The sequence below is a fragment of the Caretta caretta genome, chromosome 5, assembly GCF_965140235.1.
Source record: "Caretta caretta isolate rCarCar2 chromosome 5, rCarCar1.hap1, whole genome shotgun sequence".
Lineage (NCBI taxonomy): Eukaryota > Metazoa > Chordata > Testudines > Cheloniidae > Caretta > Caretta caretta.
This window is the reverse complement of record NC_134210.1, coordinates 18953655-18980905: the sequence shown is the minus strand read 5'-3', so window position 1 is coordinate 18980905 and position 27251 is coordinate 18953655.

Below are 27251 nucleotides of genomic sequence, written 5' to 3'. Positions count from 1 at the left end.
TGTACCTTGGGGAAGTTTTGACCTAAGCTGGTAAAGATAAGCTTAGGAGGTTTTTCATGCAGGTCCCCACATCTGTACCCTAGAGTTCAGAGTGGGGGAGGAACCTTGACAGGTCCAGATAAACATCCAGATTTTTGAGCACCTAACCTACTTATTCTATCCTGTAAACCTTTAGAGGTTCACTTGGTATTAATTACTTTAGTGCATGATCATTGACTCAGAAGATGATAATATGTTTATAACCACAATCACAGTGATTATGTGTGAGAAGTCATTTCTGTTGATATCACTAAGAGCTAGTGCAGACTGAGCTCACAAAGTTGTTTTCTAGTCCTCTTATAAAGAAGTTGAAAGTCCAAAGAAGAGAAACAAAAATTATCAGGAAGCTGGAGATATGCATTTGTGAGGAATGATGAAAGAGCTATAGATCTACTGCTTGACTGAGTGATGACTTGGGGAAGTAGTTGCAGTTTTGAAGGTAATGTAAACTCCAAGATGGAGAAGAAATCCTTAAGGTGACAGAAGAGGATCTAAATAGGTATAATCCATAAAAAATTAAGAGGAAAAAAATAGGCAGACTGTTAGGAATGCTTTCTTAAAGAGGTTGTGGAAAAGTTTTGTAGGAAGTTCGTTTTTCTAGACTGGACAAAATATTTGAAAATCTACTTTAAGGAACTGTACTACATTTGTAGGAAGATGGACTAGAAAACCTAAATGATCTTTCCCATCTCTAACATCTATGACTTCTTGTGAGAGACAAGCTTTCTTCTTCAGGTTTGGGACAACCACTCTGAGCGTCATAGCTAAATGCAAGGTGGAACAGATTGTTTGGCATAGGTAGATAGCACATATTCTAAGGAACCACTGCACTCATATATGATCAATGTAAGGCAATTTCATTTTTAATGCCTGTGGGTGGTCTCACTAGTCATTGATTGCGGGTGAACTGTTTAAACGAGCATATTCTCATTCCTCTAATCACTGTTTTACAGAAGACTTTGAGATAATGTCTAGCCTTGTTTTGTATTCCTACTGTTCTATGCGACTCAGAGGTTCATTTCATGCCATGCTGTAAACCCTCAGCAACTAAATCATCATTAAGCTTCCATGCTGATTCAAAAAGATTTGAGAAATGACTCTTAATTGATGAGCTGCAGAAAGCACATTTTGGCCAATTACCTGCATCTCAGTGAAACGTTTTGGTGTAATTTCGGCACAGAAAAAAATAATTTAGAGTATCTTATTTACCGGAATCATTTCCTTTCTTTTCATTTTACTTGTCTCATTGAAATCCTGTTAGTGAAACCTGAAACTTGATATTTTCTCTTCTTGATGAGTAGTAGAAATACTGTTGAAACTTCTACTCTGAGTGTTTGCAAGGTACATTTCAGGCAAACATGTCTTCTGATTTGTTCCAGCTCTTGAAGCTCTCCATCTCATACGCTTCTGTTAATAGCTACTCATCATGTTCAGCTCTGACATTTGACAGCAAGAAGTTTTGATAATCAGCTTATTGTGAATCTAGTTGGTTGTGATGGCAAAGCACAGGTGTCTGGACTCTTGCATGTACAAAATATAAGACCTATTATCCTCCTTTCCCTGTTTCTTCTAAACCTCTGTTTTTGCTTTCCTTGTAGTCTGTGCATGCACTGGTGAAGAACCATGACAAAAAGGATTCTTGTATTTCTGGCCCAACCAGAAACAGTGGCCAAGGGAAAATTCCTGAGAAATCTGTCTCTTGTGACATTTCTAGACACATTTTGCAAGCTCAGGAGCAGAACTAGTAAAATTATTCACTGGAAATATATTGCGTGATGGATTTTGCCATTTTGTTCTGTACTCAATTGATTTCTGCACAAATCCTGGTAACCGTGTGTTTAAAAATATTCACTAACTAGCTTGGATGAACTGTTTTCAGTCTGTGGGCTGTCTACAAATGTTTGTTACTCATTATTTGTGGTGTGTGAGTGGTCACCAAAGTCGCTTGTTTTTTTTTTTCCTGCACTCTGATTGGATGAGTGAAATATTTTATATAAGGTAATAAATGACTAATAGGGATGAGCAAATAACAAACTCTTGTTAGCACATGAATACTCTCATTCCTAGGTGAATACAGGCATTCAAATGAAGAACAGCCATTCTCAAAATACTTAATGCACATGTTCACAGACAGCAAATAAAAAGCAGCATGAATGTGCTGGAAATGAATAGTTCCTGGGAGATCAGACTAGTGTTTGTGAACTTTGGGTTTTGCAATATTGAACCAGCTCCTCCTCAGATGGGAAAGTAAGCAATTTTTCAGTAATTTTGTGCTATGACACTTTTGTATTTTTATGTCTGATTTTGTAAGCAAGTAGTTTTTAAGTTAGGTGAAACTTGTGGGTATGCAAGAAAAATCAGTGTCCTGAAAGGGGTACAATCGCCTGGAAAGGTTGAGAGCCACTAAGCTTGAAAACATTACAACTCCTTTCCCTTTCTAAAACCAATTATGCTAGGTATGTGACTTTAATGGTCTGTCTCTGGCAGTTGAAAATTCATGTGCTCTACTGATGTCTTTCTCCATTTCCATGGACTGTGCAGAAGTTAGCTATCTCTGCTTCCATTTAACTGTTCTGATCTTGAACAGTAAAAACGTGTCCAACGTATAAACTCTATAGAACAAATAAATCTTTGATGTATGTATGCTGTAATGAATTCAAACATGCTAGCTGTTAATGTTTTATTTTAATTTTGGCTCAAGTGATCCTTAGAATTTATTTGAAATTTTTTGCAGAGCACAAAATTTTCAGTTTGCAGGGCTTACAACACATAATGATGTGAAAACAGATAAATAGAGGTTCTTGATGCTGTTTGTTGTTCAAATAAGCACTAAAATTCATACATGCATAGGTCAATACATAATTATTAGTTTTATCATTCTTCTATTACTGTTATAACAAAGGTGGCTTATGTTAATGAGGTTGGTACATAAATTTGCACATCACTCAGGACAATACCGTGACAGTGAGTAATGGACTAGCTCAGTGTTTCTTACCTTTTCAGTCTGGTGACCCCTTAATTGAAGTAAAAAAAAATTATGAGCTCCTTACACTTAATAAAAAAAATCTATCAATTATAACAATGCTAAGCCCAGTGCTTAATTTGTTGCGGTTCACAGCCCCGGCACCTCTGGGCTTGCTGCATCAGTTATGAAAGAAAAAAAATTGCTTGAGCCCTGGCACCTAATTGCTTTTACCCTGGCATCTCTTGCATTACAAATTAAGCACTGGCTAAGTCTATATAACAGAGAACACTTGATTTTGAAGGGTTAGGGTGTGTTGGGAGTTTGAGGAATGAGATAGTGGAACAGATTAACTGCAGGGTCATGAAAATGGTGGAGTTTCTAATACAATTACTACATTTGACTTCACAAACATTGACTTTTTGGCTGCCCTGAATTTATTCTGGAAAATTTATTGCTTTTGATTGAACCTTTTCAGTGCCTCACGATCCCTTGATTGCCTTTTGTAACCCCACCAGTTGAGAAGCACTGAACTAGACGAGCCATAGGTCTTTCCATCTGTAGTCACAAAAAGAACAGGAGTACTTGTGGCACCTTAGAGACTAACAAATTTATTTGAGCATCCTGGCTCATTCACCTGCACATCAACCAATGTGGTCTATGCCATCATGTACCAGCAATGCCCCTCTGCCATGTATATTGGCCAAACCGGACAGTCTCTCCGCAAAAGAATAAACGGACACAAATCTGACATCAGGAATCATAACATTCAAAAACCAGTAGGAGAACACTTCAACCTCTCTGGTCACTCAGTAACAGACTTAAAGGTGGCAATTTTGCAACAGAAAAGCTTCAAAAATAGACTCCAACGAGAAACTGCTGAACTGGAATTAATTTGCAAACTAGATACCCATTAACTTGGGCTTGAATAGAGACTGGGAGTGGCTGGGTCATTACATAAATTGAATATATTTCCCCATGTTAAGTATCCTCACACCTTCTTGTCAACTGTCAGAAATGGGCCATCTTGATTATCACTACAAAAGTTTTTTTTTTCTCCTACTGATAATAGATAAGATAATCATCTTAATTAATTAGCCTCTTAGAGTTGGTATGGCAACTTCCACCTTTTCATGTTCTCTGGATGTATATATATCTTCTTACTATATGTTCCATTCTATGCATCTGATGAAGTGGGCTGTAGCCCATGAAAGCTTATGCTCAAATAAATGTGATAGTCTCTAAGGTGCCACAAGTCCTCCTGTTCTTTTTACAGATACAGACTAAAACGGCTGCTATTCTGACATCTGTAGTCAGTAAACCAGATACTAGATGCCCTTGCATGGGTTTGCATAGGGGTGAGAAGGAACCATCCTTAAGGGATGGGCAACTAGAATCCCTCAATTTGTATTCTTTGCACCTGATCTGAAACCACTCAAAGTCAATACAAGTTTTCCATTGTCTGCAATGGGCTTTCCATAAAGCCCTTTGAGCACATGGTGCAGGAATGTTAGGACCATCAGAGATGCTATATACCTCACAAGAGATGTGGCTGGGCAAGGTTGGGGATATGGTCATCCCCATCTCTTTCACATAGACTGGCAGTCCAAGGTCACCGCTTGGAGGAAGTGCATTCTGCACAGGAGAAATACTGCTCCTTAGCATGCAGGCAGAACATCTCTGAGAGTCTCTGTCCTCTGCAGGCAGACTGCATCCAGCTGCTGGTGTGGGGCACCCTTGCGTTCACCCATTCCCATGACAGCTGGTGCAGGGAAAGCTACAATATACTCTACTGTGTGATCTAGATTTCCTTTCCAAAACTGCTTTTCCAAAATGTAGCCGTATATGTTTCTCTTAACTTTTATAACGATTTCCTGCCTGGCTTCATTGCTGGAACTGATTGCATGCTCTCTGTCATCAGCAATACTCTCAGGATGAAATTCGCTCCTGTGCAGAAGGCCAGCTCTAGGCCAATGCACCACATGGCCATAAAAAGCTGAAGAGACTCACATAATGCTTTGGCTTTGTGCTGTTCCTCTGCATAGAGTGAATTTCACCCTCAGAAGCATTAGCTCAGCACACAACACTGAAAGATCAATTAAGGCCAATGTTAAAAATGTAAAGACATCTTATGTTTTTCTAACCACACAATTCTAAACAAAGCAACAGATGTACCAGTAAGTAAGATGGAATGGCCCAAACAATTCATTTTATCATATCTCAAACACTCATGGCTTTTTGTGTTTGTGTGTGCACATGAATGTGAAGTAATAAGATGCAAATTCTAAGTGCATTGTAAAGAAACTTGATAGTGTATGAAATTAAAACTTACAGACAGTTAAATTATTGATAGGAAATCAAATAACACATTTTGTAATTGTATTACACTTTACATTTAGATGGTTGTTCTATAACAAATTTATCATGATATGCCTGAACTCCTTTAATGGAAACAATTGAGACAACTGAAATTTCCCAGCTAAGACAAAATGGACACTGTATTACTACCTGGCTATTCACATACCTTTTCTGGTTCACACATCAAGAGAATTGTTAACTAAATCCCCCTGCATAGTCTTTATGTTAAATTGATTGTAGCAATAATACACCTCAACTAACTCAGGCTAGTGTTTGATGATGCTTCATCTAGCATGGATAGTCTTGTGGTCAAGGCACTATACAGGGATGAAAATCATGGGATGAAAAACATAAAACATAAAGCATAGGATGAAATTCCAGTTCTTCCATAGACTTTTTGTATGATCTCGAGAAAGCTCCTTAACCTCTATAATTCAGTTCCCCGTCTGCAAAATGGAGTAATAATCCTTTCTTTCTCTTAGGCTTTGTCTGTCTTGTCTAATTAGAATGTAAATTTTAGGGGAAGAGATTGTCTCTTATCATATGCATATACAGTGCTTGGCACCATGGGGCCTTGATCTCACAATAACTCAGAAAGAACCCAGTTTGTCTTTCAGAATCTGGATCTGTTTGTATTCTTCCACTTGAAAGTTAAGCAATTAGAGGAGCTGTATATGTAAAGCCGTTACAGCATCAGTTTATTAAAAGAAAATAAAAGTATATGAGACAATACTCATGCACTTCCACCACCAAGCCATGCCTAGAATTATTTTTGAAGCAGAACTATATTTTAGGATTTCCAATATATTTTGCTTAAGCATCATTAACAGCTACTCTGAGTTAGCGGAGGTGTATTACTGATACAATCAGTTTAAGAAAAAGACTATGCACAAGGATTTAGCTAACAATTCTCTTGATGTGTGAACCAGAAAAAGCATGTGAATAACCAGGTAGTTATAATAAAAAGCAGTGTAAAAATTAAACTGTACAAGCTCCCATCCCCAGAATGTGCCTGTTTCCTTTTTGCCTGGCATGAATTAATCCAAACAAGCATTTGCTTTAAGAAATCCCTCAACCGTAGGATTTCCTTTACTGAAAATTAACAGAAGTAAATCATATTTTTAGAAACAGTTTCTAGTCCACTCTTTTCGTATTCTCGCTGTTCATTCCTTGAAATCGGTCACAAACACCCTTTGCCTCCGGTCCCAGCTGTTGTCCCCCATCTGAGCTGGAGTAACCAATCTCTTCTTCAGAGTTTAGTCAATCAGCTGCTCTTTCTCAGTGTGTCTTTCCAATTCCTTGGTCTCTCCCTGGGAGCTTATTTTATGCTGTCTGAGTGACCTTCGATTCCGTGCTCCCTGCCCAGGAACTACGTTTTCCATTACAGATCTCTTACTTTAGAGGCATAAACTCATTTCCTTCCTTCCTGGGGAAAAAACGTTTAGTTGATTCAGATAGCCTTCCTTAGAAGGATCAGGTGCTTCACCCCTAATGGCCAATAAACTACCACCTGGCATTCCCATTTCCACCTAGGGATAGCGCAGAGAGTTTTCACTGGCAAGCAAGGCCTTTATGCTCATTGAAGACTCTGTTTCCCCCTGACATAAACCTATTAGTTATCATCCAGCCAAGATAACAGAGCTAGATTGGATATTTGTGGAGTGCCTCGCTCCCAGGTTACAAGGCCCCTTTTGTCTACTTAATTATAATTATTGCACATACAAACACTAAGTGTACATGCATAGGCCAGTTAGATGCACAACTGACCAGCTGAGCACACACAGTTGCAAAAGGCTGGATCTACAGTACAAGCTAGGGGGGTATGATCCCTAGCATTCACTAATTTTAAAAGGCTTTGGCAGAGCTTCTGTATTCCCGTGCAAACAAAACCCGCAATAAAACGGGCCTTTCATGTTTTTTAAAAGTCTCCGAGACCTCCCAACTCCCCCCATCATTTAAAGTCACATCTAAATACGTTTTTGATATTTAAATAAACTTTTATTTTTAATTATGCTATTAATTATTATTTTTATCTGACTCAGAAGGCTTAAGAGTGATGGTGTGCAGTGCAATCCATCACAGAAGGGACATGCTCCAGTGATGAATAGTTCTAGGTGCCATCACTCCAGTGATGTATTTTAGTGTAGGAATATAAGAATGAAGTTGAAAAATGAAGGGCATATATTATGTATTGTTGAAGGATGCTGATGAAATCCTATGTACAATCATTAGTTATCCTCAACATGTGCCAGACTCTGGGTACCAGCCTGCTTTCACAGCCATTTTGTAAATCAAGTGCAGAACTAATGAGAATTTCTGTATGTACTTTACAATGCGAAATTATGCTTATCCTTGTTTGCACTCACTTACTTATATATATATATATATATATATATATATATATATATATATATATTTATACTGTGCCCCTCTTGCCACTTCTTAGCAAGTCTGTATCATCTTTAAAACATCAAATAGTCAAATTTGTACATCAAAACATCTCAAATTATGAGACCTCCAAAGAAACCTCTGAGCAAAAAAAGAAAAAAGGTTCAAACAAATTATTCAAATCCCTCTTCAAAAATATCCCCCAGGAAAAAGCCTGAGAAACTAGTAACGCTTTATAGCATTCCCGACAAGGCAACAAACTTTGGCTATGAAGGCCCCTTCCTTCAGGAAGTGAGTTCCAGAGTTGAGAGCCTTCTGCTGAGAAGCTGCTGTGTCCAAAAACCTATGACATACAAATGTAGGGCAAATTTTCAAGAGATCCACACCAAAATTAGTGCAAGATTTTCAAAACTGTTCAGGACAGTAGAGCCAAACTGTTTAAAAAATGTGGCCACAAGTTGCAATAGGGAGTCAAAGGCACTTTTGAAAACCTGGCATTTATTTAGGTGTTGAAATGGGAGTTAAGCTCTTCTGACTATCTCATGATCTATGAGCCAAAGTGTTGCTGTCAAACACTTTGGTAGCTATGGAGAGGGCTTAATCCAAAAGACAAGTCTGTAGTATCCTCACCTAATCAGCTAAAGTCTGGAAAACCATGCTAAGCCACTTCTGTTACCTGACAGTACAGTCACAGTTGAGGATGCACCCTCATAGATGCCCACTTTGTTATCAGAGTGGGCATAATCCCTCAAATGAGGTGCAAAATTAATTTAGTCCTCCTCTTCCGAATGTTTCACTCAGCCAACTGGCATCACCTCTGTCTTGCATGAGATGAACTTCCAGGCTTGTATCTCAATGAAATATTTGGAAACTAAAGAGGACTGCTTGTCCACGTTCAGTGAGAAGGATACAGGGGAAAGCATCATCTGCACAATGCTGTAACTGCAACAAACTTTTTCATTGTCTTCATTAAGGGAGTCACATGTGCATTGAACAAGAAGGTAAAAGAAATGATCGTTACAAACTCTGGCTATGAAAGCCCCCTGGAGAAAGCAAGTTCCAGAGTTGAGAACCTTCTGCTGAGAAGCTGCAGGGTCTAAAGGCCAAGACATACAAATGTAGGGCAAATTTTCAAGAGATCTTCACCCACATACTGTAACCCTCAAGACAGAAATGCATTTGGTCAGTACTACTCTCAGATCCCTCTGAGGAAAGAATGGAGTGATTCAAGTATAAGTGTTACAAGAAATTCTATTTGAACCCTGGGAACAGTTTTTATGAACTTTTGCAATTATGTATTAGATATCTATTGCATCAATGGTTTTTAACTTCTTCTATACTGAAAGCCCCTTTTCCATAATAGAATCACCTGGGACCCTGACCTTGTTTAGCTGGGCCACTCCACCCATTTAGCTATATGAGAAGGGTAGGTGGCCGCATCTCCTTCGTAGGTGGCCGCATCTCCTTCACACCTGTTTGCTGCTCTCAGGTTGAGAACTCACATTTGACATTATTGTTAGAAAAGATGAGCTGGATTGTCTCCTGCATCCATGAGTAAGGCAGATGGAAACCTAGAAGATCCATTTTGGGAGTCCACAGAAGAAAGATTTCTGGGAGGATCTTCTGGTTTGTGGGGCCAATACTCTGCTTCTTCCATGGAGTGAGGCAAATTATGACCCCACTAGCCGGCAGTGGAATGATACCAGGGAAAATTCAGCAAAACAGATGAATAATTCCAACATAGGGCACAAATTGGCCTTTAATCTATTAATATCAACTTGTATTTATTATTCCAAAAATGCTTTATTTCATCATAGTTAACTCATTACAGCATTTAGGACATTTAATTTAGTTATCAATTTTCTTTTTTTAATGGGGTGCATCTAAAGCACCTTAACTACTGTTAAATAAAAAACTTACTAAAAATTGCAAATGCCCATGTAAACAATATTTTAAGAAGAGATTCATGGAGGAAATTTCTTTCCCACAAATATTAACCCCAAATATATTCTGACATAAAAATGTTGCTTATTTATTTTTCTAGGTAAAGGAATATCACAGATCGATCCTATAAGGATACAATGGATTATCTAGCTATCTAGCTATCTATCATGCTTCTAATAAGCCTATTGCTGTAGTATCTAGGTATATTACATTGTTAGCATGTGTGATCAATAAGTCAATCATAAAAGAATGGTTTCAAACTGATCTAATGCAGCCTGGAACTGAAAATGTAGTGGGAAGATCCAAAAACTGTTAAATTGTACCCATTAAAATATTAATTCCAAATATTTCTTCTGAGTCTTTCTGATAACTTATCTTCTGGTACTTAAATGCTATTGCAATCTTATTACATCAGGAGAATACAGTTGTTAGACAGCAGAGGAAGGCTCTGGGGTATAGTCTCAAAACAGAGATTAAAGGGATCCATTCTTGCCTCACAAATGAACCACCCAAATTAGTTTGTCTAGAAGCTCTTGGTCCTGGAAAACTTCCAGAAGATTTTGGAGAGGAAATGCACCACTCCAAAAAATGGTGCATTAATTAACTAGTAGCTGAGATATGCGACCATTTCAAACAAGTTAGTTTGAAAATGATGCCCATCTAATAGCAGCCACAACTCAATCTAGGAAGGACAGAAGTGAGGGAAACACCACTTTTCTGCAAATATTAACTTCACCCATCAGTGAAGGCATCAGACTTCAAATCACTAAGGTGTACAAAGCCTCTAGGTCATGCTGGACTGATCCTGAAGATGAAGATTGGCACAGCAGTGAGGAATATCTTATTCCATCTTTTACTGGTCAGCAAATGAACCCTCTTCCCTCAGAAGAGGTCTTAAAGTCCTTAATGACTGAGGCCACCTCCAATCTTTGGCATTTAGTATATACCAGATGACTGTATGACAAGTCAAACTGGTAAAGATATGTCTTTACAACCCCATAAATATGGACCTTGACTTATGTAATTCACATACAGGAGAATGTGGGTCTTTCTGCTCCTCTGGTCTGATTAACGAAGAGATTTATTAGTATAATTGGTACAAGCTTTAATGAGTATATATATATATATATATATATATATATTTAATGAGTATATACAAAATATAAAAGAAGAGGTGTGTGTGCGTGTATATATATATATATAGTTGCACTTTCAGAACAAGGAGTTTTGGTAACCCTATCACTCCCTAACTATCCATTTAAAATTCATAATTTCAAAATTATTCATTTTAAAAAAAAGTATATTGCATGCATTGATTCTGTTTCATAATGTATCTTAGTAGAATTTGGCATTTGCTGCTCCCTGTTATTAATCTTTAAACATTTTGCAGCAGTAAGATAATTTTTCTTTTATGTATGGTTGAAGAATCTGAAGCACTGAGATGGTGATCGCCAGTATAACTTAATTTCAAAGGTAATTAATGAGACTGCATTTTAATGAGCTTTTTTATGTAGTATTGTGAACTGGGCTGTTTCATGATGCCATTGTTCTCTCACTGCTAGAAGGGAAAAAAAGCAGAACTTGGTGAAATTAATCTAAAACAGACCTATCCCCCCTTCCCCAAAATAATCCTATGCAGCAATTTGCATTTATTTTTCTTTAGAGGTGATTTTTGTAGCAACCAAGCAATTATTTCAAAGTTCTGATGGGGCGGGGGGGTTGTAGATTTCTGTCATACTCTTATTGTTTATGACCTTTCATTCATTATTTTGTGATTTAATATTCTATTTCCCCCCAGTTTGCAAAGAAATCAGGTCTAAACAGAATCAGTGGTGTCTAAAGGATATAAGGAAACCATTATTTTTATGGCATAATTTATTTTCTTCATCAAACGATTTCCGAATGCTAGTGTCCTTTAACTCTTTGTTAATAGTTTATGCAGAATTACCAGTGGAGTGACAAGGTATGTGTGGGGGATAGGTTATGCATTCTAAGGTTGCAATTTAATGAATATTACTATAAACTGTATCTGTTAATGACTTATACGTGGGTGTGTGCATAATAGTACATAATACATAATAATGAATATGTGCATAATAGTTTAGGGTTGGGAAAACCCAGAGCCATTTTGTTTCTAACGTGGGATCTGTTGTTGGCCAAAATGCACTGCAGCAATCTAGATATCATCCAAAATCAGACCCTCAGCTTCAAACTGGTTTATATTCCGAAAGATTTAGATTCAAATCCCTGGATCTGTTCCTGCCCCTATTGCTATGGATGGAACTTAAGACGGAAGAGGCTTATTTTCCAGTTCCAGTTTGGATGCATCTGGAATCTCATAATGAAGGCCAATCTTGTGACACTTCCATGATCCAGTCTAGTGGAAATCTCACAACAGCTGCTGAGCTCATAAGATTTCTGCACTTTGGGCCAAAAATATGCAAGAACAACTTGAGAAGTTTTGGTGCAGTCGAATCTCATTTTAAACACAAACCCTAGCCCTTCTTTGGGCTTTTATATTAGTTAAGAAGGAATATATTGGCCTAAACTGTCAAAGGTGTTAACAGGACCCTGTCGCTGTCTGATATTAAACAATTTTAAACAAGGCTTGGGGTTTGGTATAGAGAGACTTCAGCATCCTTAATACCATGGCAAACACACCATTAAAAATATTTAAAACCTTTTAGTAAAGATTCAGAAAAGAAGGAAAAATGGTTAAAGCATTTGAAATATAAAGCTCTACAACAGGTTTTCATTTTAGCAACATCCCTTGTTCCCAATCCGTTTAGCTGGAGAGAGTTTTTAGAAGGAAAATTTCTTTTGTTTGACAGTCTCCATGGTATCAAAAATGATAAATATCCTTTTGTGGGAAAAGAGGAGCTGAGACAGGTTGGGGCTTTTGTTAATACTGTTGTTGTTTAATTCTGATCCTGTTTCCTAAGAAGACAAAACAAGACAAACACACAGAAAAGGGGAGCAAAAAGAACAGCAAAGATAAAAATGCAGCTTCCATCTCTGTTGTTGTCCCTTGCAGTCTCACTGCTGGAGAGACAAAGGCACGGCACAGGGTCTTATCAGCCACTCCAAGACCTGGCAAACTTGTACCGGCACTGAGCTGTTTAGGGCATTGTTTTTAGCTGCCTCTCTGGTCACAGGCTTAAAGCAGTGTTGCAAAGTATGCAGTCTTGGCTGGTTAAGCCAGACTCTTGTTAGATAAAAGGCAAAAGGAGAGGGATAAGAAAGAGAGGAAATAAAATAGGGAAGGAAAAGGACACCTGGGAGTATAGGGTGGGGTGACAAAGTCTCACATCTCAGGTGTTACTTGGGATTTAGCTGAAGCCAAAAGAATTGGCAATGTCATCTGAGTCTCTCTCTGGCCTCATCTGTCTAGGACATCTCTCAGGATCAGGATGACAAAAGCCTGGGTCCCAAGAGATGGTAGGAGTGGCAACCATGTTGGTGAAGCTCACTCCAGTAACCAATTTTTCTCCCCAAAGTCTTTTTCTTTAAGGACCCAAAGGCAGTGATGGGTGGAATAGACAATCCTCTCATTTTGTCCACCAGTTAAACCTAAAATCTGACATACTGATTTTGGTTTATTCATTTTCAGTCTTCACTTCCTCTTGTTTACCAGGGATGATCTTAGCACAGTCCTTGAGTTATGTCAGGGGCCCTTTTCGTTTGGATAATTCAGTCTGTCTGTCTTCCTTTTGTACCTTTCCCCGTCAACATTTATTATGTGTTATTGTGACATCTAATGAACTTTCATTCACTTTTTTTACACTGGAGCTCACAGTTAGGGTAAATGTGTAGGCCCAATTATTACACAAGGCCTCAACCCCTGAGCACTGCATACGGCTACACTGTATCTGAACACCAGCTCTTCAGTCCATTTTCAACAAAAATCAGAACTTGCAAAACCCAAACTGGACAGAACATACTGCATAATATGGAATGTGTGTACAATGCCACTCTTTAGGGGTCTCTGTCAACGGAGAGCTATTATAATACTTACTGTGTGAGAAAAGAAAACTATTTCCCTATAAATCTTGTTCTTGGAGGGTATAATAGAGCCCATGCCATCTCTTTCTCAGGGAATGTGGGATGAATGTTTGCATTTTGTATGGCTTCTATCTTTGCTTAAAATAAAGAACAATTAGGCAATTTCTCAGTAGAGTGAGTGTCATATGACTTGCAAACATGCCGTGGCCAAGAAGGCTCATCTTCAACTGCTAGACTACCAAGATTGTTGGTTTAATCTACCGCACTGGTTAGTCCACAGTTAAGAAGCAGACACAGTCCCACAGAAATTTCACTTTATCACACTTATATTTGTGCCTAAGTCAAGCTGGCTGCTACACGTGTGAATCGTTTTCTGTTGACTAAAGGGTTTGGCTTTTATGTGAAAACTGTATCATGGTATTGCTATTATGATTTATGATTTGTTTTACTGTAGCACCTGGGAGCCCTAGTCATGGACTGGTGCCCACTGTAGATACAACAAAAAGACAATCCCTGTCCCAAAGAGCTTACATAGGGACTAGTCATAAGAGTGGACTCTAGTAGCTGTTCTCTGCCATTAACACTAGGCTGCCGGCTTTAGGCAGTGAAGGGAGGAAGCCTGTCTCCTATTGGAAACAGGGAACAGAAGCTAGAGAGAAAGCCATTACTCCAGCTAGACTTTGACAGGGACACTGAGGCCCGGTCTACACTTAAAACGCTGCAGCGGCTGCTGTCATGCTTCAATGAAGATGCTAGTACGCTGGAGGGAGAGCTTCTCCCATCAGCGGAGTTAATCCATCTCAGCGAGAGGCGGTAGCTATATTGGTAGGAGAAGCCCTCCTGCTGACATAGCACAGTCTATGCAGGGCGTTAGGTGGGTATAACTACATCACTCGGGTGTGTATTTTTCAAACCCCTGAGTGATGTAGTTATACCCATGTAAGTTTATAGTATAGACATGGCCTAAGGCTAACTACCCTGCTCTCAGGTGAGGTAGCACATTTTCAGCCCTCATAGAGGCATGGATTTATATGGGCAGTCTGGAAGTGCACCTCCAATTTTAAATTGAACAAAACATACAATATGACAACATTGTAAATGTGCTACTAGGATGCAGAAATAAACACTATTATCAAAAATGTGGCTTGATTCTAACACAGCCCCACACACGCATGTCTTAGTGATTTGTACCCAGAGGAATGTGCACAAGTAGGCATGTTTAGCATGAGTGCAAAGGCATACATCTTTGGGACCTAAAAGTCAAGCACAGAATCTTAAATGATCATGAGGAGACATGACCTCAGTTCTACATCTCACAGAGAGCAAAAACCTCCAGCAGCTGGCTTCAAACAGTTAACACCTAGTTTGATAACATATTGATAAATGCTTCACACTTCTACTAATTTTATTTTCTAGCATCTGTGTTTTGTGATTGTCAGAGACAGAGCTAAATTGTGTGAGATCAAAATTACCATTCTAGCAACATACTAGTGTGTTTTAAATGCTCCAAATAGGTTTAAACAGATTCCTGAATGGAAAATATAGCTTTATAAGTGATATTTTAAAAGAAATTCTTCACAAGACAAATAGTTTTTTTCCAAATAGTTTAAAAGGTTTTTGAAAAAATAAAGATTTGTAAATACTAATACTGTGTCAATGAAAACTGAGTCCTTGTAATATGGTGATTATAGAATGCAATCTGCTACTAATGGGGAAAGCCACTTAAATTCAAACCTAGCAAAGTGACCTTATCTGTGATCATTCCCAGGAATGGGCTCAAACCACATAATTCACATCTGGAGTTTGAACACACCGAGGCGGGAAAGTGTTTGGATGTTAGGATTTGTTTCAATCCATGGGTGGTGGAGAGCAGAGGCTTAGGAAAATTCATAGCCACATCTGCCTTCAGATTTCAAACCTGTACAGAGATGGGGATATAGTTTGAGCTCATCTCTAGTAATTACCAGAAATCTGAGATTTTTTAGGAGCTTTCTTAACTCAATGCAACAAACAAAATGAAACCTTGGTTAGTAAACACATGGAAATGTCTTTTAAAATGACTAAATCCCACTTTATCACTCATTGCAGGGCTAGCAGACCTTCTCCCTATTTCCTTGGGTTATTACTTTCTGTGCTCTAAAGGGCATTCTAGAGCATGTACAATTTGCACACAATATGCAATCATCACATCACAACCCTGGGTAAATGCACCTGTGGAAGTTAAGAGGGGGTGGAAATTACTCTGGGGTAGATTCCACTCTTTTTCAATGTTGTAGTGTTCCAGTTACATTCAATCACATGTGTATGTAAAAGTAATATTGATAAATAATACAGGGTAATGTCTTTCCCCCCCCCCCAGTGTAGGTAAAGAGGGAAAGGATTTGCAGAGTTAGCACAAGGGAGGTGAATGACTGTACACCTCAGATCTTTGGAAGCACTCTGCATGCTGTTCCTCTGAGGGGATGTGGTATGTAGCTATATGACTGTAGGATTTTTTTTCTTATGTACTGCACCTTTAAATTTTTACAAATCTGCTGCCTGCTGGAAATAGCTGCCCTTTTTCACTCTTTTCAGATGCAATCTGTTGGAGAAGAGAGGTACACACACTGTGCCATCTCAAGACTGGATGTAGGTTAATTTGTGGCCCTGATTATATTAAACATTCATTTGGGTTCTTTAATAGAGAATGTAATTATTACCCACAGAAAAAGTAATGCCATGGGATGCTTGAGCCCCAGTCCTGCAATTTCTGCACACACCCACAACTCTCATAAAAGTCTATGGGTTTTCTGAGAACCTTTCATTTTGCATATGGAGCTCTGGGGCACCTTTTTGGAAATTTTTCTTACTCCTTAAAGCACTCGGTTGGTTAAGGGAGGCATAGATCAAAAAGAGCTTTAAGTCAAAATGAGTTTTTGAAGGAAGAATGCTCCTTGTAATAGCTCTAGGCGATCTTTGAAAAGGGAGCAAATAACAACCACAACAAAAAATTGCATTTATTTAGCACCCATCACAGCACAGCTATCCCTGGGCACTTGACAAAACTTGCGTGTTTGCATTAAAGAAACGCTGAGAGATCACTGAATATGAATATATGTAAATCACAATATAAACTTCCAAAACATTGCTCATAACAACTGTTTTATTAAGTCACTCTCTCTTTGAGTTTTCGTGAGTTTAGGGGAAGAGGCAGGTCACATTTCAGAGTTTTCTCTCAGCTTTCAAATGTATTTGAGTTGTGTGCCATGAAGTGTATGAGTTTGAAGAATCCAGGTTTGGGAAGGTATTTGGAGATATCATCTGATTTATAATAGTGACTCTGCAAGTCATCCAGAACAGGAACAAGCATGAAGGTTTGTTTATTTGAAGGAGATACAAGTTGCTACTCCTTGCCTTTTTTTAGCTGTATTCGTCAATAAAATATGATCATAGTTTTGGGGAGACTCATGAAGTTTCCATCTGTACAGTCAGAACCTGTCAAGACAATTTTTGGAAACTGTATGGAAAACATTAGCAGAATTAAAAGCAATCTAAATATACAGTCAGGTAGCATGTGGATATAACAGGATGGCAAACACCTTATTTTTTTTAAACAAAGAAAAGGATTTGCTATTAGATGGATTTGAATGGCTAGGCAGTGCTGGAGAACATTCTGTGTTGATCACATGTAAAAACTACAGTAAACAAAATGAATTAACTCTCCATTTATGCCAATATATTCAGAAGTAGCTAAGTCACTCTTGCTATCAGTCTTTCACATTGTTGTGAATTACTGTGTGACTAAAGGGCCAAATTCCTGCTACATAGGGGAGTTTGGCCACTCTTGCAAATCCTCTGGCCTCACCTCACAGCTTCCAGCTACCCACTCATTGACCATAGAGGGGGCTGCTGCAGAGTGCTGGTCCTTAGCATGCCAAATAGGGGGTACGGGTCACATTCATCCCTGCTCCAATGCAGAGCCCAGCTCTGATGTAGCAATCTGGTGAGAATGTTACATGTCCTCCTGTGCCCAATTTGCAGAAGACATGAGTCTTTTAGAACCCCTGGGTCTAGAGTGTGGCTTTTAAGATCAAGCAGCAGAGACTTATCTGTTCAGCTTATGGTTCAGTCCCCTTGTGCCCATCGAGAAGGCAGCCATCACCTAAGTGAGGCTTGCTCAGTATCTGAACTGCTGTGGGTCTCAGATGCTCAGAGAAAAGGTATCTCTGTCCCGAAGGAGTTCATAACTCACAGGTCAGTGTGTGTTAACATCTCTTTCTGTGCCCAGTCCACAGAAGCTGTGGGTCTGCTTCAGCTTGAGAGGCTGAATTTCCAGCTCAAGCTGCAGTGATTCATGCTTTTGGCTGAAGAAGTCCCCACTTTAATCCCCAGTGTTGGCCAAAATGGTGGTCATCACATGGACCAATGGGATGCAGCTTGCACCCTCCCTATCCTAGGGCTGCCCAAGGGCTGATCCAATTCCCAGTGCGGTTAGGGCAGTCTTAAGGGATGCTGTAACTTGAGCCCTGGCTGTCATGGCCTCTATGGACTTTGTTACAGCCAGATAATTGCTGGCTACCACTTCTGTTGCCTGGAATTCATCCTTTACTGACCCCAGCATGTTCCCCTGAACTGGGGGCTCCTGTAGGGAAGACAGTACAGAGCAGACTATGTTGGCTCTGTGAATAGTGGAGAAGGCCTATTGCACTGGGCATATTCCCCAGTGGGGAAACAGCTTATAGCTGCTATGGTACTATTTGGACCAGCTTATCAGGCATAAAGGGCCTATAAGTGGGATGACCAGACAGCAAGTGTGAAAAATCAGGACAGAAGGAGGGGGGGTAATAGGCACCTGAAAAAGACCTGAATATCAGAACTGTCCCTATAAAATTGGGACATCTGGTCACCCTACCTCTAGGACACTGAAGATTTCTGCCTTTTGCCACCATTCACATATCCCAGCTCCACCCAGTGGCTTTTTGCTGAATTTAGGGCCTTGCTCACATATGGCAGGGAGGCAACCTTGGGTCCTAAAGAGTTTGCTGAATATCACAAGATCCCTTTTGTTCTCTCTGCACTAAATGAAGTGACACAGATTGCTAATGTATTATGTATCTATTTTATGCTCATTACAAACAAAATGTCATGACAGAGAAGTGTCACCTGCTAACATCTTCCAGTGTAAGATTAGTGATTGAAAGGAAGGGGAATAAATTCCTGTGAGTGATTGTCAGAGGAAGGTGAAAGAATTAAACAAGAGGAGGAAGAGGAAGGAGAACGTTTCACGTGTAATGGATTTTTGATGTTTTGATAATAAATATTTAATAAATTCCAGACACTGGAAGCACCAAGAATCTCTCTCTCTCCCTCTCTCAGGATATGTCTACACTGACACGGCAAGTTGTAATCCCCAGCTCAAGGATGTGCAGCTGTGGCAGCATGACTGGTGGGAGGCACTAAATGCCCCAAGTACAATCCTGTCCAAGACCATAGGTACGTAATCAGGGCATCCAGCCCCACCCACCACTTACACTACTGCAGCTACACTTTAGGTTTTAGTGTGGTAGCTCAACCAGAACTAGCGAGGGTTCATCTCCTCAAGCTGGCATTTACACCTTCCAGCTCCTGTGTGGACAGCTCCACTGTAATTTGCACTACATTTACTGTACAACACACAGTATGGTAGACCCTATGTAGCATGCCCTGCACATAAAAACCCATTAAGGGGAAAGGAGACTCTGGAAGCACCCTGTGCTTGTGGACTTTCCACCAAATTGTTCCATCAGAGGTTACATTTGCTGTCAAATGGTCAGAATGTTCGGTCCCTGACCCACAGATTCCCCCCAAGCTCTATGGGAAACTTGGAAGGTCCCACACAGATCTTAGGAGAAACAGTGAGATCCAGAGCAGGCACCTGAAGGCCCTGTTCCTGAGTACTGCTCTCCTTGCTTCCATGGAAGTACAGTGACAACATCCCACTGAGCAGCCTTCGCCTCTCCTACCTAACCCACAGTGACATGAATACATGAATGAAAAGAAATGAGATCAAGTAGTCCTAGGCACTTAGATACCATGGGGGACAATGCCACAGAGCCAGCATTCCGCCCCTTTCCCTTTCTTCTTCCCTCAGCCAGATATGTCTATCTAGGATTTTATACCAGGTTTCTCACTATCATATCAGAGTGTTTAGCTCCACATGATTTGGTTCCCCTTCACTCAGGAAAGTAGCAGGGACCATCTGGCCTGATATTAGACTCCAGTTACCATGCAAAAGTCTGAAGTAGTACCAGCGTAGCTGAGGGAAGAATTTGGGATGTACCAATAAGCAAATAATAGCCTGTTAACGTTAGAGTTGAAAATGGCGTTACCGTGCACAGGGGCTCAGATACTATCATGATGGGCACTAATACCAAGTACAAAGATAGATACTACAATAAAGGAACAATTTCTACAACTTCTCTATCTTTAGTTGTTTCTACTGGGAAAAAATAAAACCAACAATTTAAGCATGAGGCTAAAAAAATAACAAACACCAATTTCTCTTTCGTTTACAGAAATGACAAGGAAGTCATGCCACACTACACAGTGGAACAAATTACAGGGTTATTGAATCAGCAAAGTACAACACTATTTGTAAACAATGCGATACTGGGCTCTGGAGAAATACAGAGGGAGTTTTTTGGCACTATTTGATGGCCTACAAAAAATATTAAATCATTAGTTCAAGCAATCAAACAGGGTAAATAAGTGAACAGACTTTCTGCTAAATGACAGTGATGTTATGTGCTCAGTGTTGATTAGTGTCTTAATTTTAATCAGCTGAAAAATACTGCAGGGGAAATATAAATACAACAATAATTTGTTGTTTTGGAAAGAGTTTTTCTTTGTGGTGTTTCAACAGATGGTTATTTTTGTTTCCTGGAGACAGTGCATGTGCAAGCCATTTATGCTTTGATTTAAAGTGGAAGGTTAGTGCGGCATTTTTGAAATTTGCTCCCCCCCCCCTCAGTATAAATTCTTTGCATTCTGATCTGGGTTCACATCACTGATGCTGCAAAGAGAGGAGTAAAATGAATGCAAGCATCTGTGCAGATGCACAGTGTACTTGTGCGCTGTGTCAATTCTATAAAGAGCTCCATTAAACAAAGCAGATTGAATATTACGCTGGGTAATTCTGTTAGTTTGCTGTGCCCAAAAATTGATAAATTCACTTGTTATGCACTCATAAATTTCAGCAAAGTAGGCTGAGAAACGTGCCAAGCATAGTGCCCCATGTTCCTACTTCCTACCTCCACCAGTGTCCTCAGACAGGAAGAGATAACTCAAGAGAACCTTATCTAAAAACTCTTTCATATTTTTAACATAGCCTCAGGGTCCTTACTTCTTTTTTAGTCAGTTCTCAGGAAAACTCACACTGAAGTAAAAGTTGAGTGAGGACTTTAGACCACTGTCAGGGGTTGGCACCACCATGTTGCACGACAGACACTTGACAAAATTTCCGTACTTAGTGACGGACACTGGGCGGGGGGGGGAGGGGGGGTTATGTCATTCAGTCATTCAACGTTTCTTGAAAAATTACCATGGACCTCAGAGTTTTTACCATGGACACTTGTGACTGTGTACAGACACGTTGCTGACCCCTGACCACTGTATCTACACTTTACTGCTGGTAACATTAAGCTAAACTGGCTGTTTTATGTTGTTTTAGCCTGCATACCACATCCAGTGAAAAACAAATGCCCAAGGTTTTCAGAAGTGATTAATGGCTTTGAGTGCTCAATTTAAGATACCTTAAAGGAGCCTGGTTTTCAGGAAGTGCTGAGAACCTGCCCTCTGAAAATCTTGGTCCTTTGGGGCATCTCAAGTTTCCCCCGGTCGACACTCAGAATCAAGGCACTGAAACCACTAGTTACTTTTGAAAATCATGAGCAATAATTGTATTTAGAAAGTGCCCCTATTACTTTACCCTGCCCAGGGGTCTGCACCAAAAATGTAAAATAACTTCATCTCATAAAATGAAATACTCCCAATTGCTGGGCCTGGCCCAACTGTGTTCTGTGCAAGACTAGGGAAAGGGTGGGGGAGAGAAATATCCCATTATGTCACATTTACATTCCCTCAATCCTGGGGCCAGCTGCAGACTGTTTCTACTACTGCTGCAAGTGAGGATACATCTTCACTGTAAAAAAAAGGGTGTGTTTTTAATTTGGGTTTAAAATAGCAGTGAAGACTTGGTGGGGAACGTCATAAAAAGGGTTTTAGTATTTTTATCTTTGAAGAACCATAGAGTTTATCACTATATCCTGAGAGAGATGGAATAAATCCATGGAAGAATGACAGATATAACTGAAGAGAGGTCTACGGCAGTAGTAGTCTTCTGCCTAATCTCCTTTCTTATCTCTCTCTGTTTCTCTCTGATTTGAGCTTTTTATAGTGACTCTTGACATCCTCATACAAAATCATAATTCCTCCTGTATTGGGACTTATTCTTTTGGGCTTAAAAAACATTGTTCATTTCTTAGGAGAGAGATTTTCTGGGCATCTGTGTCTGTAGTAAAGACTTACACCATTAGTTTTAGCTTCCTTTCCCTTTGTTAACCTCGTGTTTTGAATGTACATTAGCCAGAAGGATAATCTCTTTGATTCATTTTGTTAATCTTTGTTAATAAATCCTTATTGCTTGCCTTGTTGTCTATTTTTCTATGTTAAACAGCTCTACATGTCCCCCAAGATTTTCTAGGGAAAGCTCTGTATCTTTTAGTCTTTATATTGCATATTAAGCTTGTCAGAATCAAAGTCCTTTCATGTTCCAAGGTTCACCAAGTGCTGTTACTTGTTGGAATTAAACCACTGTACTATTTTATCCTTCTTTGTATGGTTGCTTTTTAACTTTTTAATTGTGTCTCTTTATACACACAGGTCAGTGTATGATACCTTCTTTGCATAATAATAACAGTGACATTTTTGTAGTATATTTGTTGTGCTTTGTTCTTACCCTTGTGGAAAAGGTCTATAGAAATAAACAGAAAATGAAAACCTTTCTATAGGTGCTTTCTGCCATCCACCAGAATATAATAGACAATTATATCCCCTGTTGTGGAATTCTACAGGTTTATTAAAAAAACTATTCAAAATGTATCATTCTCTATTAAACATTATGGGCTAGATCCTCAGCTGGTGTTGGCATAGCTCCCCTGAAGTCAAGGAAGATATGCTGGTTTAGCACAGCTGAGGATTTGGTTTTGTGGGTTTTACGAATATTTTCTATGGGAGCTTATTTGATTTCTGAAACATCCTATTGCTTTATCCCTCATTAAAGTGTTTGTTCCCCAACTACATTTTCAACGTTAATGACAGTCCAAGGCAAACTATATAATAATTCTGGGTTTTCACTTGGTGGGGATGGATCCTATCTGTTGTGGGAGATCACCTTCTTTACAGGTGTCAGATTCTACTTCCTTTCAAACAGGATACAGAGTCTATATCAGGGGACTGCAGACACTAGGTCTGGCCACCTAGGGGACAAAGAGGGGGAAATGTGTAAAAAAGACTGTTTTATTTTTTTCTTCCCAAGTGGAATCTAACAAACTGGTTACTTTCCCCAATTTTCTGTTCCTTTAGAAAAAAAGTCAGAAATGTGATATTATGACCCAGAAGTTATACACACACACACACTCTTACACTTTGTTAGGGCATAAGGGGTCTTCATTAATCAACAAGTTTGGGAAAGTTTGGACCTGTCTGTTGTTCCTTTGTTTAACCTAGCAATCAGTGACCCTAGAGACTTAATGAAATAGGCCCCACCTAGGCAAAACTTCCTTTGTAATGTCAAAGTTTGACTCAGACTCACAATTTATCAGACCACTCTGTTTTATTAGCAAAGCTGCTCTGCTAATACATTTAGAAGTGAGCCCCCCTAGTGGGGCTTGTGTCTTTTAATTTATACAATTTTTTGGAGAACAAGTTACAGAGAAGTTACAGACAAAAGAAGAAAAAGATTTTAGTCACCACCCTTCGAGATCCCTGAGACCAGTCACGTATCTTCAATTACCTGCCACCCTTAACAATCTCCTTTAATAGCTTCCAGTTAACTAATTGCCCTTCACACCTTCCATTCTGATGCCTGCTTCTTAGACTTGCTGGCTCTATCTTAATTGCTTCTCCATTCAAAAGCTAACTCTCCCTACGTGTGCTCCCTCAGATACTTTGTAACATGTTTTGGCATGCCCTCTCATATACAATGTATCCAGCATGTCCCCTTATACAATGTTATACTTCCACAGTAACTAATGGGAGTTTTGCCAGAATTGGAACTGCAGAGTTGGGCCCTTGGTTATCAGACATATACCAGAAGTATTCATTTGAATATCATGAATGATTTAGCTTCCTATGTTTATGACACTGCAGTAATTGGAAAGCCTATTCCACATAATACAGAATTATTAATTACTATTTTCTCTCCCATCTTACCATAAGTCATTATTCATATCATGCACATTATCACAGTTTTCTTGGTTTTTCTTTTCCTTTCATGGAATTCTCTTTAAGGAATTTAGCTATAATGCAAACTTTGTACATTTTTTAATTAGTAAGGTATTCTTTAAACATGACTTACAACAAGATACTTGATGCAGAAATCACTGTAATAGGTTTTAAAGGTGCCTACTGGATTTTAATTGAACATTCTATGATAAATCTGTAATCACAACACATCAGCTAAACCACATACAATCGATGTGGAATAGAATTCATGGCTATAGTTGCGTGAAGGGTTTAGGATTTGGTGAACTTGTTGATCTACATTTTGGGTTCACATAACGAAAGCTTATGCTCAAATAAATTTGTTAGTCTCTAAGGTGCCACAAGTCCTCCTTTTCTTTTTGCGAATACAGACTAACACGGCTGCTACTTTGATAACTTATTTGAGTTCACAACTCCTTGTAATTTAAACACATGAGGCCAGACCCTTAGTTGATTTAAATCAGAGAATGAGCTCAATGGAGCTATGTCAGATTATACCAGCTGAGGAACTGGCCCATTTTTGTTTTTCAATAGACACTGAGTTTTAAACAAACCAGCATATTTTTTCCAGCTGAGGATAAGCCTTTGCTCTCTATGGTTGTTATTTCCTATGCAGTACCTAAGATGTGCCCATTGCTTTACATACTGATATTTATTCCGTACGTTAAAGAGCTTGCAATTAAGACTCAGATAGTAAAATGGGAATCTGCACAGAGCCTCCCCATGTGGAAGAGATTGCAAGATCTGGACCTAAATGAAAACAATATCAATAAAAGTAGACAACACAGCAAGGGATTATGAAAGGAGGATTATTGAAAGGATTATTAATGATCTGGAGGATGGTGTGGATTGCACTCTCAGCAAGTTTGCTGATGACACTAAACTGGGAGGAGAGGTAGATACGCTGGAGGGTAGGGATAGGATACAGAGGGACCTAGACAAATTAGAGGATTGGGCCAAAAGAAATCTGATGAGGTTCAACAAGGACAAGTGCAGAGTCCTTCACTTAGGATGGAAGAATCCTATGCACCGCTACAGACTAAGGACCGAATGGCTCGGCAGCAGTTCTGCAGAAACGGACCTAGGGGTTACAGTGGACGAGAAGCTGGATATGAGCTAACAGTGTGCCGTTGTTGCCAAGAAGGCCAATGGCATTTTGGGCTGTATAAGTAGGGGCATTGCCAGCAGATCGAGGGATGTGATCGTTCCCCTCTATTTGACATTGGTGAGGCCTCATCTGGAGTAGTGTGTCCAGTTTTGGCCCTCACACTACAAGAAGGATGTGGAAAAATTGGAAAATGTCCAGCAGAGGGCAACAACAATGATTAGGGGACTGGAACACATGACTTATGAAGAGAGGCTGAGGGAACTGGGATTGTTTAGCCTGCGGAAGAGAAGAATGAGGGGGGATTTGATAGCTGCTTTCAACTACCTGAAAGGGGGTTCCAAAGATGATGGATCTAGACTGTTTTCAGTGGTAGCAGATGACAGAACGAGGAGTAATGGTCTCAAGTTGCAGTTGGGGAGGTTTAGGTTGGATATTAGGAAAAACTTTTTCACTAGGAGGGTGGTGAAGCACTGGAATGCGTTACCTAGGGAGGTGGTGGAATCTCCTTCCTTTGAAGTTTTTAAGGTCAGGCTTGACAAAGTCCTGGCTGGGATGATTTAGTTGGAGATTGGTCCTGCTTTGAGCAGGAGGTTGGACTAGATGACCTCCTGAGGTCCCTTCCAACCCTGATATTCTATGATTCAATGATTCTGTGAAAGAAGGAGGCAACTAGGGTGAATCAATAACATCAAGCAGTATGAGGGACAGAATGGCCCTCTTCACCCATACACCTTTTAGGCTGGCACAGGTGGGTACTTTGTGTGGCCAACCTTTTGAAAAAGTGACTAGTGATTTTGGATGCCTCAGTTTTTAGATGCTCCTTTTGAAACTGCTTACTTGGCCCCGATTGTCAGGGGATGGGGTGCTGAGCACCTTTTGAAAATCAGACCCCTATAAGGTGCCTCAAGTTGGACACCGAAAATCATTAGTGACTTTTGAAAACCTTGAACATTGACATAATCTGTTTAATTATTCTCATCTTCTCTCTTATATCCACACTTCTTGTATTCGTCATTTCCCACTCTGCCTCCTTTGCTCTATGCTCACAGTCTTTACTCAGCAGAATGTGAATCCAATAACGTATGAGTCCGAGGCCAGTATTTAAAGCTATGGTGTTTGTAGGGGTGTTGAAATAGGCAGTACAATTTTCCCCACCCCTGCTTGTGTTATATCTCATAGAAATTTGATGTTATCTGATGTACCATGGCCACCATTAAGAAATCATTTGCAATGGTACCTAAGACATCAGAATACTCCCTTACAGCTAAAATCGGAAATCACTGCAACATCTCAGATGCTGACATTTTAATGGCAGGCACTATAAATTCAGACAGAACAATAATGAAAATAGGAAGGAACTTTGGCCCTGATCATGCACTTTCTTTCTTCCATAATGTTTACTTGCGTATAATTTAATTAAAGTACTTTAAAGAAAGTTTAGATTTCATAATCTGACCTTGTGCTCTGTACACTCAGTCCTCTAAAAGGCAAACTTCATTAGTGGTTGCAAGTGATTATTATCATTAATAGTTTGTTCCACCCAAAACAAATACATAAGGTCTCCTGCCTTGAAGATCTTCCAGTCTCATTTAAAGATTGATTTAATCCACATTTCTAGTTTAAAGATGACACAATGAGGGAAAGAACAAAGAAACAAGAGAGGATAAGGGATGGGAAAGACAGAGTTACATAAAGAGACTTATGTGACGACTTTGGTCAGTTTGTGTACATCTAATAGACCATAAACTTTTAAAAAATATATCCTCTTGTTTAATTTGTTTACTGTGGCTTTGCAGCAGAAATAATTTTTTAGGAGAGATATGAATTAGCAAAGTATGGATTGGTTTTGGGAGGGCAATCCAAATATAACAGACAACATGTAAATAGGCAAACACTTATTGTAAACCCTTTGCACACTGGCCACTAGAGGGCAGTAATTCATATACTCAC